The 15,749-nt window shown below is 41.1% G+C and overlaps 2 long non-coding RNA genes across 2 annotated transcripts in view; one reads left to right on the forward strand and one right to left on the reverse strand.

The window, feature by feature from the left end:
• Window positions 1-8,130, reverse strand: part of LOC122458720 — a 125,468-nt gene extending 117,338 nt beyond the window's left edge. The window contains exon 1 of the long non-coding RNA XR_006278906.1: window positions 7,991-8,130. This is a non-coding gene — a long non-coding RNA (uncharacterized LOC122458720). The remainder of the gene's footprint in view (window positions 1-7,990) is intronic.
• Window positions 3,001-12,158, forward strand: LOC122458721. Its single transcript, XR_006278907.1, has 3 exons — window positions 3,001-3,395; window positions 10,056-10,287; window positions 12,060-12,158. It is a non-coding gene; the product is annotated as an uncharacterized LOC122458721 (long non-coding RNA).
• The last annotated feature ends 3,591 nt before the right edge of the window (window positions 12,159-15,749 follow it).

A 15,749-nucleotide genomic window follows, 5' to 3' on the forward strand; every position in this document is an offset into this window, starting at 1 on the left:
GCCTGGGGATAGGCAAAGGCAGAAGGTCCTGACCACTTGCCAATGATGAGTGGCCATTACACTGCAGTCTGCCCCAGTGAGTGGGGGTTAGATGATGACTGGCAGTAACCACTGAGGCAAGGTAGGTTTAGAGGGTTGAGGGTTCCCCAGGGAGGGGAGACCCAGAGTATGGGGGTACTGCTGGGGCAGACTCCCAGGGTAAAGGGCACCAGGGTCCATGAGGGACACTCCTGCCAGCAGCAGGTGAGACACCAGCCTGCAGAGGGTGCTCCAAATGCTGGAAAGAGCTCATTCCCAAGATGACCAGCAGGAGATGCTGTACCAGTGAGTCCTCACCTCGCTACAAGGTGGTGGAGAATGTGGGCATAGGTGGTCCACCCCGATACAAGGGGCAAGGCAAGGACTGTGGGCTTATTGCCTGGATCTGAGGCTTGAGTGACCAAGGGTGGAGACCATGGCGGACTACTACTGGAGGACCTGTGTGGTGTGACTTGCTGAGCAGCAAGCAGGACTGCTTCAGCTGCTGCGGGAGAGAGCACATGGACCTCATCAGGGGCCAGGCACCTGCGGCTGAAGACCAGTGCTGGGGCCTAAAGACTATTTCACCTGTGGGCAACCAGGACACTACAGATGGGAGTACCCCTACTGGGATGGAGCAAGGAGGCCCCACCCAGAAAATGCAGCCCCTGTGAGGTTATCAGGATGGCTATGAACATGTTGGGCCTGTGGGGAGCCAGGGCACATGAAGAGGGAGTGCCCCTACGGGACTCGCAGGGCCCAGGCTAGCCCTGGGGTGGCCAAAGGAAGGCACTGGATGTGCTTCCTGTGCCACAGCAGGGGCCAGGTAAGATGGCCCTGCCCCCAGAGAAGGAAGGGCAGGCCGGAGGATTGGGCCTGGTCCCAAACTGCCCCGAAGGAGGAGGTGGTAGGGACCAAGGCCCCAGAAGGGAAAGGGTCTGGGGCAGAGGGGCCCCAGATCAAGAGGGGAATCCACGCAGGGGTTCGACAGGCCACAGTGGAGACCCAAACAACAAGGGAAACCAACGTGGGAGCTGAGAAAGCTACCGTGGGCACCCAAATCCTTCAGGAGGGAGGCCGGTTGCTCCTTGCACTGGAGAGCCTGTGGCAGGAAAGGGATGTCTTGCTGGCCCAGCTGAGGGAGAAACTGGGCAGATAGAAAACCCCTTGCCCTCAGTGCTCCGACCCAGAAGGTTTAAAGCAGCCCTGGAGAGGGCTTTGGCTGGGAAAGGCTAGGCTGATTGGGGAAGCAGCCTGAGCTGGCCACAGCTGTGGCTGTTTCCCCAGTCAGGCCACAGCTGGCCCTATAAGAGGGCTGAGGGCCTGGAGCTGAGAGTCTCACTCTAGCCCTGGAGTGGGAAGGGCTAGCTGCCTTGGAGCAAAGTACTTGAAGTGGAGCAGTGCTGGGGAAGAGCAAAGGGAGCTGACAGCTTCAGCCTGGTAAACCCCCAGGCTGCAGGCCTTGTTTATGGCCAAAAGGTACTGGGGCTGCAGAGGGGAAGCCTGGGGATAGGCAAAGGCAGCAGGACCTAACCGCTTGCCAATGATGAGTGGCGATTACACTGCAGTCTGCCCCAGTGAGCGGGGGTTAGATGATGACTGGCAGTAGCGACTGAGGCAAGGTGGGTTTAGAGGGTTGGGGGTTTCCCAGTGAGGGGAGACCCAGAGTGTGGGGGTACTGCTGGGGCAGAACCCCAGGGTAAAGGCACTGGAGTCTGGGAGGGACACGGATGCCAGCGGCAGGTGAGACACCAGCCTGCAGAGGGAGCTCTGAAGGCTGGAAAGAGCTAATTCCCAAGATGACCAGCAGGAGGCGCTGCACCAGTGAGTCCTCACCTCACTATACCCACCTACCCTGTTATAAATCCACCAAGCCAGATTGTCTGAATAGGCCTGCATCTGTGCTTTGCTTGCTCTTCAAAGACTATGAACATCCTAATTGCCAGCAATTATGAGTTACTACACAGGTCTCTATAAGCAAGCACATTTATTCTTTAGGTGAAAGCATTACAGAGAAAACATATAAAAATAATAAAAGTTCCTATATGCATGCTAAAGGCTTACCAGAGGTCACCCCTCAGTCTTATGGGGCCTCAGTAGACCAAAGTCCTTCCAAACCTTCCCAGGAAGGATTGGAGCAGCCTTAGACAGAAAGTCCTGTCCATTTTCTGAACCAGAAAGAAGGCCCAGAGTCAGTGTAAACTTTGGGGAAATAGCCTAAAGTCCTATCTCTGTCAGTTGGTCTCTAGAAAATCTAGTTTGAAGTAGTATATGCATGCCTGTCTCGGTGGAATTACAACCTGACTGATTTAACTTAATCGCCCCCTCTTGGTTTAGTTCTTGTAGGAACTGTGGTAGCCCTTCCCCATAGAGTAGAAAACAATGTTACGCAGACCATTCAAACAATGGACCCTAAACATACCGCATGTCGCTGCCATATTTGTCGTACCTTCCCTTTTAAAGAAGTTACATAAAATTATACCTACGCTTAATACCATGAGATCTTTCGAGGATAAAGCAGGAAATTGCCATATCTGTCACAACCCACTCTTTTTACAGAACAACCTCCCTGATTGTTCCTGTACGGAAGAGGGTTTTTTGTTTTCCCCACTTCATGGTTGTCCATGAAGATAAAGATTATGCTTCAAAACTCCATGGAATAAAAAAATGTTACAAGCATCTTTATTCTCTATGGACTATTCTTTTCTATCCTTCCACTATAAACAGTATCTAAGAGGAAAAATAGTAAAGTGTGGGCCTGATTCCTCTCTCACTTAGGTCTTGATCCAAAGCTCACTGCAATCAATGAAAAGACTGCAAGGTGAAATCCTGGCTCCATTGAAATCAATGGCGAACTCACACTGACTTCAACAGAGCAAGGATTTTGCCCCAGCCCCTTATACCAGATTTAAGGAACCAGGTCCATTGACTTCAGAGGAGCTATTCCTGATTTACATTGCATATATTCAGTATATGGAATAGTTTTAATTAGTTAACATTAAAAAGTCCCTAGAATAGTAGCATTTGAACATGCCCAGGTGTATTTGAAGATGAGCATTAATACATAGCTCCCAAGTTGAGAGCACCCGAGGCATGTATTTACTAATCCAATAATATGCAATTTGTTGTGTCTTAATACTATGTTCAATTATGAAATTTCCAATCAGTTTATTAGCAAAGGATTTATGTGTATAGCACATTAAACTATTGACAAAGTCCGTGAGAATCCTCCTATCAGCACTTTATCCGATGTTAGGAAAAAAAAACGTGACTGCAATAAGTAGTTTGTAGAAGTCACTGAAAGGTCAGAGATTTCAAGCTGTGAGACACGTTCAAGTTACAATCCACAGACGAAAGAGCTCTGGAAGGCTTGAAAAGTAAGTTCTCCACTGTGTCTTTTGTCTAAAATCAATTATAATTTTCACCCAGTATGATTTGTACTAACTGTTTTTATTGCAATTATAAGAAGATGTATTGATACACAAGTAAACCAGGAGAGAGACAATCTACTGAAATCCATGAGAGGAGGGAAGGTTGAGAGAAGAAAAAATTAGATCCTCTAGGACTTTTCTGTGTCAAAGCAACAACCTAAGGCTATTTAAAAAAAAAAAAAAAAGCCAAGATTTTCTAAAATGGCAGCATAGACTCCTAACGCTATATTTTAGGGGTTGATCCTATAGGTTGCTGAGAACTCTGGTCCTGCTGTAGCAAAGCAATTAAACATTGCTTCACTTTAAGTTTGTGAATAGTCTCATTAAAGTCAATGAGGCTATTCATGTGATTAAAACTGAGCTGGTGGTTAAATAGGTTGCTGGACTGAGGCAAGAGTACTCAACACTGCAATATCAGGTCTTTAGGTACCTAAATAAGTGAAAATAGTTTTGAGGTCAGTATATTGGGGAAATCTGTGTGCAGAAGTGATTAATCCTTTTCTGGAGAGTCACTTTGATTTGCCACTATGAGTAAGGAGTTCAATAATCTTTCCTTTGTGTCTCTAATTGACAATTTAATTCTGGTTATGTATATGAAGTAGTCATAATGCAGACTGTGTAACACAAGTAACTGCCAGCATACCTGGCACAAGCTTGCACAATACTCCGCACTGTATTAAAAATGTAATAGTTTGGTTTCTGCATAGCAACCACAGCATAGCAGCTGTGCATGTAATCAGCAGTTTCTGTTTGCTCCCATTGCTGCCAAATTTTAACAAGGACAAAGGAAGGAGATGGGCCAAGCAGTAATAATAGAGTGCTACGCACCGTAAGAAAGAATAGGGATAAGAACTATAATGTGGGTACATGAATTAAGAGTCAGTGAAATGAGGTGGTGCTACATATCGACATCCCTCAGATAGTTGAAACCCACTTCCTTCTCTAATCACCATGCTGCCTATAAGGAAAAAATATCAAGCTATGTGTATGAGAAGGACTGCAAGAATCAGATAATATACTAACAGCAGAATTACAATGCTAATAACTGTGTTACACCTTGGAGTACAGCCAATGTGAACTAGGTGTTTTTTAGAAGCCTGAGCTGCCTTACACTGCGGAATTTTCAACAGACCTTTGAGCAGTTTAAAAAAACTACTGTACAGACAGCTGGGCAACCACTCTGTAGCTGAACAGACAGCGATAGCTGGAAGCTAGTCATAATTGTTACTACCACAGCAAGACCATGTTCCTATATTGTGGAGAGGGAGAGAGACTGGAGAAATCTTCCATATATACTTGGAATGCCTGATACATCAAAGATCCATGCTGATAGCAAAGTAAAAGATGAATATTTGATTTCTTGCATAATAGAAAAGGAAAATACTGTCAGTGCCACCACAGTTATCACAATGTTGCAAAGTGCATATAACATCTACTTGAAGCAATAACACAATTATTAGAGCTGGACAAAATGTGTTTGTTTGTTTAGTCATAGAAAATGTTGGAAAAATTGTTTTCATTTTGTTCAAACTTTTCACAATGATTTTCTGTCTTTTTGACAAAACTGAAACTTTTTTATTCAAAAGGAATATTTCTGTTTTATTCAGAAAAAAAATTGTTTTGAATTTTTGTTCCCCCCGCCCACACACACACACACACACTTCTCCAATAGGAAAAAAAATTCATTCAAAATTAATTGAAAATGAAACATTTTGTTCACATTGAATTGAAACCCCAATTACAAACTATATATATTGTCAAATTTCAATCAACTGAGATAATTAGCCTGGAATTACACAAATTAGTAGCTAAATCCTGAGAAAACCAGCCAGACTGAAATAATCTATAATTTACTAGTTGAATGACTTTGTAAAATATTTCAAAATCTATTGACTAGTTATATTTTATTTCAAATTTAAATTCAGAGGAATTTAACTAAGCTAATAAGGGGAATAGATGGGTATATTTACAGATGTTAAGATCTTCTCTGACCTCCTGTACAATACAGGTGTGCCACTTCCCAAGAGTACCAGGGTTGTGAGGAACCTCGCTACCATCTGCCCCTTAGTGTGAGGAAGCCTTCTCTGTGCCAGCTAGGGATCAGCTCCCTGACTGTACCAGACATCGGCACCAGAAACATAAGAATGGCCATCCAGCCCAGTATCCTGTCTACCAACAGTGGCCAATGCTAGGTGCCCAGAGGGAATGAACCTAACAGGTAACGATCAAGTGATCTCTCTCCTGTCATCCATCTCCATCCTCTGACAAACAGAGGCTAGGGACACCATTCCTTGGACCTTGCCAATCCTGGCTAGTAGCCATTAATGGACTTAACCTCCATGAATTTATCCAGTTCTCTCTTAAACCCTGTTATAGTCCTAGCCTTCACAACCTCCTCAGGCAAGGAGTTCCATGGATTGACTGTGCACCGAGTGAAGAAGAACTTCCTTTTATGTATTAAACCTGCTACCCATTAATTTCATTTGGTGGCCCCTAGTTCTTATATTATGGGAACAAGTAAATAACTTTTCCTTATTCACTTTATCCACACCACTCATGATTTTATATACCTCTATCATATCCCCCCTTAGTCACCTCTTTTCCAAGCTGAAAAGTCCTAGCCTCTTTAATTTCTCCTCATATGGGACCCGTTCCAAACCCCTAATTACTTTAATTGTCCTTTTCTGAAGCTTTTCTAATGCCAATATATCTTTTTTAAGATGAGGGGGCCACATCTGTATGCAGTATTCAAGATGTGGGTATACCATGGATTTATATAAGGCAATAAGATATTCTCTGTCTTATACTTTATCCCTTTTTTAATTATTCCTAACATCCCGTTTACTTTTTTGACTGCTGCTGCAAACTGCGTGGACATCTTCAGAGAACTATCCACGATGACTCCAAGATCTTTCTCCTGGGCTAAATTAGCCCCCATCATATTGTATGTATAGCTGAGGTTATTTTTGTCCAATGTGCATTACTTTACATTTATCCACATTGAATTTCATTTGCCATTTTGTTGCCCAATCACTTAGTTTTGTGAGATCTTTTTGAAGTTCTTCACAGTCTGCTTTGGTCTTAACTATCTTGAGCAGTTTAGTATCATTTGCAAACTTTGCCAACTCACTGTTTACCCCTTTCTCCAGATCATTTATGAATAAATTAAATAGGATTGGTCCTGGGACTGACCCTTGGGGAACACCACTAGTTACCCCTCTCCATTCTGAAAATGTACCATTTATTACTACCCTTTGTTCCCTGTCTTTTAACCACTTCTCAGTCCATGAAAGGATCTTCCCTCTCATCCCATGTCAACTTAATTTATGTATGAGCCTTTGGTGAGGGACCTTGTCAAAGGCTTTCTGGAAATCTAAGTACACTATGTCCCCCTTGTCCACATGTTTGTTGACCCCCTCAAAGAACTCTAATAGATTAGTAAGGCATGATCTCCCTTTACAGAAACCATGTTGACTCTTGCAAAACAATTTATGTTCTTCTATGTGTCTGACAATTTTATTCTTTACTATTGTTTCAACTAATTTGCCCGGTACTGACGTTAGACTTACCGGTCTGTAATTCCCAGGATCACCTCTAGAACCTTTCTTAAATATTGGCATTACATTACCTATCTTCTAGTCATTGGGTAGAGTAGTTTATTTAAAGGACAGGTTACAAACCATAGTTAATAGTTCTGCAACTTCACATTTTGAGTTCTTTCAGAACTCTTGGGTGAATGCCATCTGGTCCCGGTGACTTGTTACTGTTAAGTTTCTCAATTAATTCCAAAACCTCCTCTAGTGATGCTTCAATCTGGCAATTCCTCAGATTTGTCACCTACAAAAAATGGCTCAGGTTTGAGAATCTCCCTAACATCCTCAGCCATGAAGACTGAAGCAAAGAATTCATTTAGTTTCTCTGTGATGACTTTATCGTCTTTAAGTGCTCCTTTTGTATCTTGATCACCAGGGGCCCCACTGGTTGTTTAGCAGGCTTCCTGCTTCTGATGAACTTAAAAAACATTTTGTTATTACCTTTGGAAGTTTTAGCTAGCTGTTCTTCAAACTCCTTTTTGGCTTTTCTTATTACATTTTTACATTTAATTTGGCAGTGTTTATGCTCCTTTCAATTTACCTCACTAGGATTTGACTTCCACTTTTTAAAAGATGCCTTTTTATTAAACACTCCCTTCTAGGCCTCACAGGCCCTGCTGCCACTCTATAGTTAGCAATTGGCACATCTCAATGTTTGAACCCCCTGAACATCTTCCTGGAGTGTCCAGCCACTGTTTCACTGGACACCTGCTGTATTCAGACTCATGCTTCCAAAGGAACCGTTCCATCTCCACCACTCAGCTTAACACACACCATTTATATATGTTTACAATAAAATCAAGTATACGTTTATTTAGCAAAGCATAGAGATCCAAATAGTAGCAAGTAGAAGTATTGGAAACATATAAGATCATAACATGTGTTTCAAAGCTTAATCCTTAGACTTAGTTTGCAAAATATTTTCATGTCTTGTAGAGTGTTGCTCACCCCAAATCCATGCAGTGCTTCTTTCGTGAGACAATCAGGGTGTCAGTTTGCCTCCTCAGTGAAGGATCCAGTGTGTCCCTTTGCACTTCAGGATATACCAGAACAATCCCTTGTCTTTATTCATAAACAGGATACCCCCTGCCATTTGTTCATTTTGTTAGATTTCATCTCTTGTAGATTTCACAATCTCTTAACTGGCACCTGGCTCAGTATGCAAATACATTGAGAGGCATGTAATGCACAATACACAAATGGCCAGACAGGGAGATAGGTGTCTGTTAACCTCCTGCCTGAAAGGAACATATCTTAGGTATGACACATGAAGAGAAGGGAGTTACCTCACAAGTGAATATCTTAGGTATGTTTCAGAGTAGCAGCCGTGTTAGTCTGTATTCGCAAAAAGAAAAGGAGTACTTGTGGCACCTTAGAGACTAACAAATTTATTAGAGCATGAGCTTTCGTGAGCTACAGCTCACTTCATCGTAATGCATCCGATGAAGTGAGCTGTAGCTCACGAAAGCTTATGCTCTAATAAATTTGTTAGTCTCTAAGGTGCCACAAGTACTCCTTTTCTTTTATCTTAGGTATGTCACCCTGGTTTCCTGCCTTAACTCTAAAACCTTGAGAATATACTTTTCAGTATAGATATAATTCCTTAAATATTATCTGCACACACATTTCATAATGATTGTGATGACCAGTGGACTGCTGATTCTTGATAGGGACCTCTCATTGCACCCTGGGCCTTTGGTGAACTACGATACAGATATCCAACCCAGGGGATCCCTGTAAAATCCTATGCACCCAGTTTGTCCTTTGCCAGATGGCACCAACAGGTCCCTGGGTCACAAAGGGCCATAGAATTTTGCCTAGTTACCCCTGCATTGAGCCCAATAATTTGTGTTTGACTAAAGCATATTTTCCAAAAAGACATCTACTCTTTCTTTGAAGCCATAAACAGATGGAGAATCCACTACTTCCCTGGGTACTTTGTTCCAGTGAGAAAAGGAGTACTTGTGGCACCTTAACTAACTAACAAATTTATTTGAGCATAAGCTTTCGTGAGCTACAGCTCACTGCATTGGATGCATTCGGTGGAAAATACCAGTGGTGAATCACCCTCACTGTTAGAAATTTGTTTCTTGTTTCTAATTTGAATTTGTCTGCATGAAAAGATAGGCACCACAGCCCAGACCAACAAAGGTACTTAGGTGCCTAAATACCAGCCTTAAAACCCAGTAGCTTGTTCATTGTTAAAGTGTATCATGCGATTCAGAACTTGTACATTCCACAGTAGGTCAGATAAACAGAACCTCCAATGCTTCATCAGAATACATAGTAGAACCGGTTGTTAGGACAGAACATCTGAAACATCCCACAGTCACAACAAACACTGTGTGTGTATTGCTCCACAGCAGCTGATGATGTGCAAATAACTTCAAGGTCAGTTCAGAATAATAATTGCATGAATTTTGAAAAAAAAATCTGAAACTAAGGCTGACGAAGTTATGAAATCATAGTTATGGTAACTAGGGACCTTCAAAAAAAAAGATACACCCGGTCAGATACAAAGATGAGATAAAGATAATAACTGACGGTTATTAGAGTGTGACAGAGGGAGAGACTCAAAATAGTCAAAGCATGCTAAGTCACACACTTGGTTACAGCTTGATTTTTAATTTACTTTCCTTGATATGTTGTCTTTACGTTCTTACAATACCATACTATAACATAGCAACCAAGGCCCACTTGTCATTTCAATATGGCTATGATATATCTGTTCTTATTAGTTAGGAGGGATTTTGTGATATTTTATTTTCTGTATTCTTAAGGTTTGGGTTTTATGGCCCTGATCCTGCAATAAATTGTATGCGGGCATCCTCTGCAGACACATGGAACCCCCACTGAAGCCAAGGGAACTCCAAAGGCACAGGGATCTGCTCACCTAAAGCTCATTACAGAATCAGGGACTAAACGGTTGTGTTGGTTTGTTGTGTTTTAAAATATAGGGCAGTACTGAGGAGCTCTGTAAATCGATGATTAGGGGTAACATTTCTTGTGACAGAGATTCAGCTGTATGCACAAGGGGGGATTCATCACCGAGGCTGTTGGAAGACACAGGTCATGCATCTCACTGGCTCTCCATCTTGCAGAATGAGGGACACAATTTGTGCTGCATAGTGTCACACCAGGTCTGGCCATTTCATGGACCAGATTAAGCAGTCATGGAATGGACTATGGAGTACACTCTAGTACCAAACTCAGTCACTGGAAAAATCTGAATAATTCCACTAATTGTAAGTAACTCGCTTTAAAGAGAGAGATTTAAGTTCAGACTAGTTTTTTTTTTAAAAAAAGTCATGTTGTTCTCAGCCTGCAAAAAGTTAGTGCTGTGGGAACAGAAGTGATTTTGGTCTCTCTGTTTCTACACATGGACAGTGCTGTTCTACAAACTGAGCACTTTTACGTGATGCAGCTGTGAGGAAACAAACTATAGGAGCAGAAAGAGGTCAACCAGGAGAGATTAATGGAAAAATGGACTCTAATGTGTGTTCAGAAATGTTCGGTAGTTTTCAATCTTGTCCAAAAATACAGCATGCAATTTGAGATGCCCTGAACTGGAGAAGTAGAGAGGGTTTAACTAAGGCTGCACAGTGCACTCATAGAGCTAGGGTGACCAGATAGCAAGTGTGAAAAATCAGGACAGGGATGGTGTAATAGGTGCCTATATAAGACAAAGTTCCAAATCTCAGGATTGTACCTTTAAAATCGGGACATCTGGTCACCCTAGACAGAGCTGTGGGGTGGATCTTACATGACTCATGTTCAAGTAATACATATTCGTAGTCTTTTGCATCAAAAGCAAGATTTTTGCATTCTTAAAGATTAAATTTAATGTTCAGATTAAAAATTAAACATGGCTCTAATGGCTTAATTGTGAATTCTATTCTTGAGTTAAGAACAATAAAGAACCCTATAAAAGCAACAAAGACAAGCCTTTGGGATGGAAAGATTTTGCTGTCCTTATCTGTATATCTGGTTCCAGACGCTATATAGTACTTATTGGTCTGTACAGGTTGGCTTGTACAGATCCTTCTATTCTCATGGTTCTGATATTCTAAAAAATTACATTCCTAGCCTGAGTCCACAGACTTCTGCTAGCAAGGCTCATGCTAGCACACTAAAAATACCTGTGTAAATGTTGGGCGTAGGCTGAAGTTTAGACTCTAAAGCCAGTGGGGAGGGAGGCATCACAGCCCAAGCCACAGTGTCTACACAGCTATCTTTAGTGTGCTAGTGCAAGCCTTGCTAACAGAAGTCTGTGGATCCAGGCAGGAAGGCTCACTCCCAGATGCTGTATAGACATACCCTAAAGGACCATATGCCAGCTGTGACTTGGCATAGCCTCCCCACCCCCACCATATCGCGCCTCTCCCCCAGCATGCTTCCTATCCCAGCAATGGTGAGGCACTGAAGCTGTCTTTACACCAGCTGAGAATTCTTCTGCAGTGTGTGAATTCTCAACTTAGCAGCTGTGACCACTTTCCTTTTGTTCTGTGTAAGGGCAGAGAATTTTGTAGCACTGCATTTCTACATATTTTGTATGATTAAAGTTAAATATTATTGCAATCTATTGATTGTAGGGGTTTTTTATTGGTTGCTCAGTTTTCTTCCATCATACTTGATAGGGAAGTTAGTAATTTCCTACTGAGTGGCATTTAGAGGGGAGATTGGCTGTGTATTGGTCTTAAAACATGGAACTATGTTTTTCTTAATCTCTTTCTCATAACTTCCCCTGTCCCTACCTCCTCTTCGCTTAATTAGCTATTGTCTTATGTCTGTTTATTTATCTTCATGCCAGTTTAAACAAACCAGATCATCACTATGCTTGTCTAACATTTTAAAATTTATTTGCATGGAAAACAAGCTGTTGGTGCACAACACAAATAAAATATATTAAAAAATCCTTCTGAAACAATTTTCAAGAAATTGGAATCTAGCTCCAAGAGTTCTACATGAAAAGTAATCGTCTCGGTGGCAGTAATGCTCTAGATTTCTCCTTTTTCAGATTACAAGTCAAATGCTGGACTGTACTTGTTCAACTACACTGAATCTGATTTATGTCAGCTGAGATTCCCAGTCCTACCAGTTTAGATATTTCTAACCAAAGGCAAGAGGAAAGTCTATGCATTAGATTAATACATTCATTTCTTTCTCACTCTGCTTTTTGCCCCTTGTGAGTATTTTAAACTGCAATTGGTATTAAAATTTAGCTTTTTCTAAAATATTTTTTCCATTCTATTCAGAACTTTTTTTGGCCTAAATAATTCTTTAAGCATTACTGACTGTGACAGGGCACAGAAGCCCTATTTTGGGTTTGGCAAACAAGCAGTTAACTCCCTTCTCAAGCCTCCAGAGGTCTGCTCTGTACAGGTGGAAAGAGTTAGGGAATAAAACAGGACTCCTGGCTGATGATAATGAGGAGCTAAGGGCTTTCATCAGGGAACCTTATAAATACAACTCCCTGAGAGCCATAGGGAAGGGTTAGTGTAGAGCAAATTAAACAAGGAGTTAGAGAATGACATTGGGTTATAAGGGACTCTTTTTGTTTTCTGTTTTATACCCTTGTGAGCATTTTCTCCTTTTGCTTTTGTGGTAGTGCTGCTGCTAAAACTTCCTTAGCTCACACTGTTGATTCAATAACCACTCAGGGAAAAAGTTTTCTCACGTAAAGATTTTTGTTGTTGGACTGGGCTGACTGATTTATGCCAGTTCGCGATGGTCATTAACATCTGCTCTAATACTAACATATTGCCACTGATTACATTTCAATGTTGCTACCCAGTCCATTTAGCTATTTATGTTTATGAACATTGCAGGAGTCTCTTAATGTTAATATATTGAATGTGTGGTTTTCCTGGAAGGAGACTAAGGGCCTGAACTATTGGCTTTGAATCAGCCTCCAAAAGAGAAGTCTATCAATATGCCTGTCTTCCCTCTTATCCCTTTGTTTACTTTGACCACTGGCAACATGAAATTCCCTTCCCCCTCCTCCTTTCCTGAAAAAGGAGATCAGACAGAGCAAGTATGATAGGCCTCAGTGCTTTACGGTAGGACTCATGGTTGAAGGACAGAATCCCTTCCTTAGTATTAATGGGTTTAATACAAAATGATATGAACAGTTACCTCATAGGTTTACACAGTGTAATGATTCTCAGCTGTTGTAGCTAGAATGATTTCCATAGAGATATACTGTGCTATTTTTGGTCTGATTTTTTTTAAAACAATCCCATTTATCTAAATTGAACACTTGCGAATAATTACTGTAAAAATTCCAAAATGTGACTTCCCAAGAATGTTTTACATGACCAATTGATATTTGATTTGAGCTGAAGTTGAGATGTTCATAGATATTTGTTTTTGTTTTTAATCAATATTGTTTCGAGTTGCAAGAGCGAAGACAACAAGCATGCAGTGCTGACTCTATTTCCTTGACATTTCAGTTATAAGGCACGGTTATTCCCTTCTGCATTTTAAGGATAATATTTAATGTTGTAACTTGGTAGGAACAAAGAGATGACTATTTGTGGCTAGCCCTAAATTACTCATCAGACACATTATCTGCTTTCAGGATCTTTCCTGGTTTCTTTTTTCTAAGAGAAAAGTTTAGACCTCAAAGCTGCCCCACTGTCTTCCTTTGAAAGAATGTGTGTACCCTTGTTGTCAGCATTGCCAGTCACAATGCTTATATTGTTCATGTCTTTCTAATGGGTCCTATACTTACTTATAAGTCATGAAATAATTTCTATGTTTAGTGATGAACTACACCATGGAGTAGACAGCATCATTTGTGTAGTTTAAAACATAAATAGTGAGCCTGTAAATAATCCTCCAGTCACTATTGCAGTAAATATCACATTTTGATGCTACTTCACTGAAAGTTTTGTCAGCCTTCCCAGTCTAAAGGCTAAATTCTGTACCTACGTACATTGATCTCCCAAATGAGCAAACCTATGTGTTCAGTGCACGTACTATGCACAATGAGAAAACATGTGTGAAGCAGCCAATGTGAGTCCCACACTGGCATAGTCTATATGAGGAGAATATGCATAGATCAATGACAGGTTTCAGAGTAGCAGCCATGTTCGTCTGTATTCGCAAAAAGAAAAGGAGTACTTGTGGCACCTCTAAGGTGCCACAAGTACTCCTTTTCTTTTTGCATAGACCAATGATAAGCCGGAGGCATATGTTTATAAACATATGAGCTCCTCCCAACCATCTTGCAACCCATATCCCCGTTTCAGATATAGTACTCAGGTTTCAGTGAAAGGCTTTAATTTATCATTCACAATATACCATTAACACTGTCTCACTCAGAGAATACCTAAACTTTGACAGTCTCCAGACTCTCTTGAGCCTACTTCCTCTCACCTCTGCTCTTCCTGTTAATCACATGAAATGTCATAAGATTGCATTATGCCATATCAAAAATAGCCCTCCATGGCTCTGTTATGCACAGCATGTGGAGCTGCCTCCCACAGTTATAAGTTATGTGGGAGCCATAACATGAGTGGTCAGTTTCCAACTCACTTGACTGTTGTTGGGCTCTCAGGCATGTGTCTGCAAACAGCACCTGTCAGAATTTGGTCCCCCACCCTTTTTTTCAGGGAGGTTTTAATATGGATGTTTAAACAAATACCATTTGAGGCAGAATGAAATGCAGCATGAGAGGTCTTAGCCTGGGTGAGGACATTCAGATATATAGTCTGATAAAACACACACATACAAACAAAGCTGCTATTATGACAAAAACATTGTTACTTTTAGCTTTGGAACAAAATTGATTTGCAGCTGCAAGACAATTTGTTCTTTTTAGTGACTGCTGCTGCTCCAAATTCAGTAGTATAAGTCAAAATATTCCAACAGCATTCTATTTGGCAGCATCATATAGTGACATATTTCCTTTCTGCAAAGGTAAATATTGACAATGAAATGCTTGGAGTGCAGCTTGTACAAAAGTATTTAGAGTGAACATCCTCGAGTAGTTTTATATGGAGAGCTGTATAGTGTATTGCACAATTATAGACGTAAGGAGAAGAGAGAGAGCTATATAGAAATATGTTTTCAGTAAACTAGAGGCATCCAATATGCCTTTCAGTTTCCAGAGAATGTCACCTAACAATAGCAATTGTACCTTTCACATTTACAAGCTCTACTGATGCAAATTTATATGCACAAACGGAGCACATGTTCCGCTAATTTTAAAAAAACCTGATATGCTGTCCCAGGAAGTTACAGCAGGCCATAAAGATTGGTAAATCCTTCTGAATATTGTTTTTCAAGTTCAAAAACAGTTTTGTTAATTTTTATTTGCCCTCTGCCCCCATTTCATGTGCTTCTGCACTTTCCGGTTTCACCTAAGACTGTATGCAGACATATTAAAATAGTGCAAAAAAGGCTGTTCTCAAAGTATTACCAGCTCTGCCCAAACTAGGAGGTGTCTAGCATTCTTTGAAAAAGCTCCTTTCTGTGGAATTTTCTAATTAATCTTCAGCATGGAGAAGTTTATACAAATTAGAATAAGTATACCTGCTTGTTACATCTGAATCATTTGAAGTTCACCCATCACCTGTTATATGACATGCTCTGTGTTAATGCTCATGTCATAGTGGTACAATACACTAATATGTCACAATATATTGATCCCTGTTTATGCTACAGCATAGGTGGCCAAGCATAGTAGCATGTATTGTAGACT

The sequence above is a fragment of the Dermochelys coriacea genome, chromosome 2, assembly GCF_009764565.3.
Source record: "Dermochelys coriacea isolate rDerCor1 chromosome 2, rDerCor1.pri.v4, whole genome shotgun sequence".
Classification (NCBI taxonomy): domain Eukaryota; kingdom Metazoa; phylum Chordata; order Testudines; family Dermochelyidae; genus Dermochelys; species Dermochelys coriacea.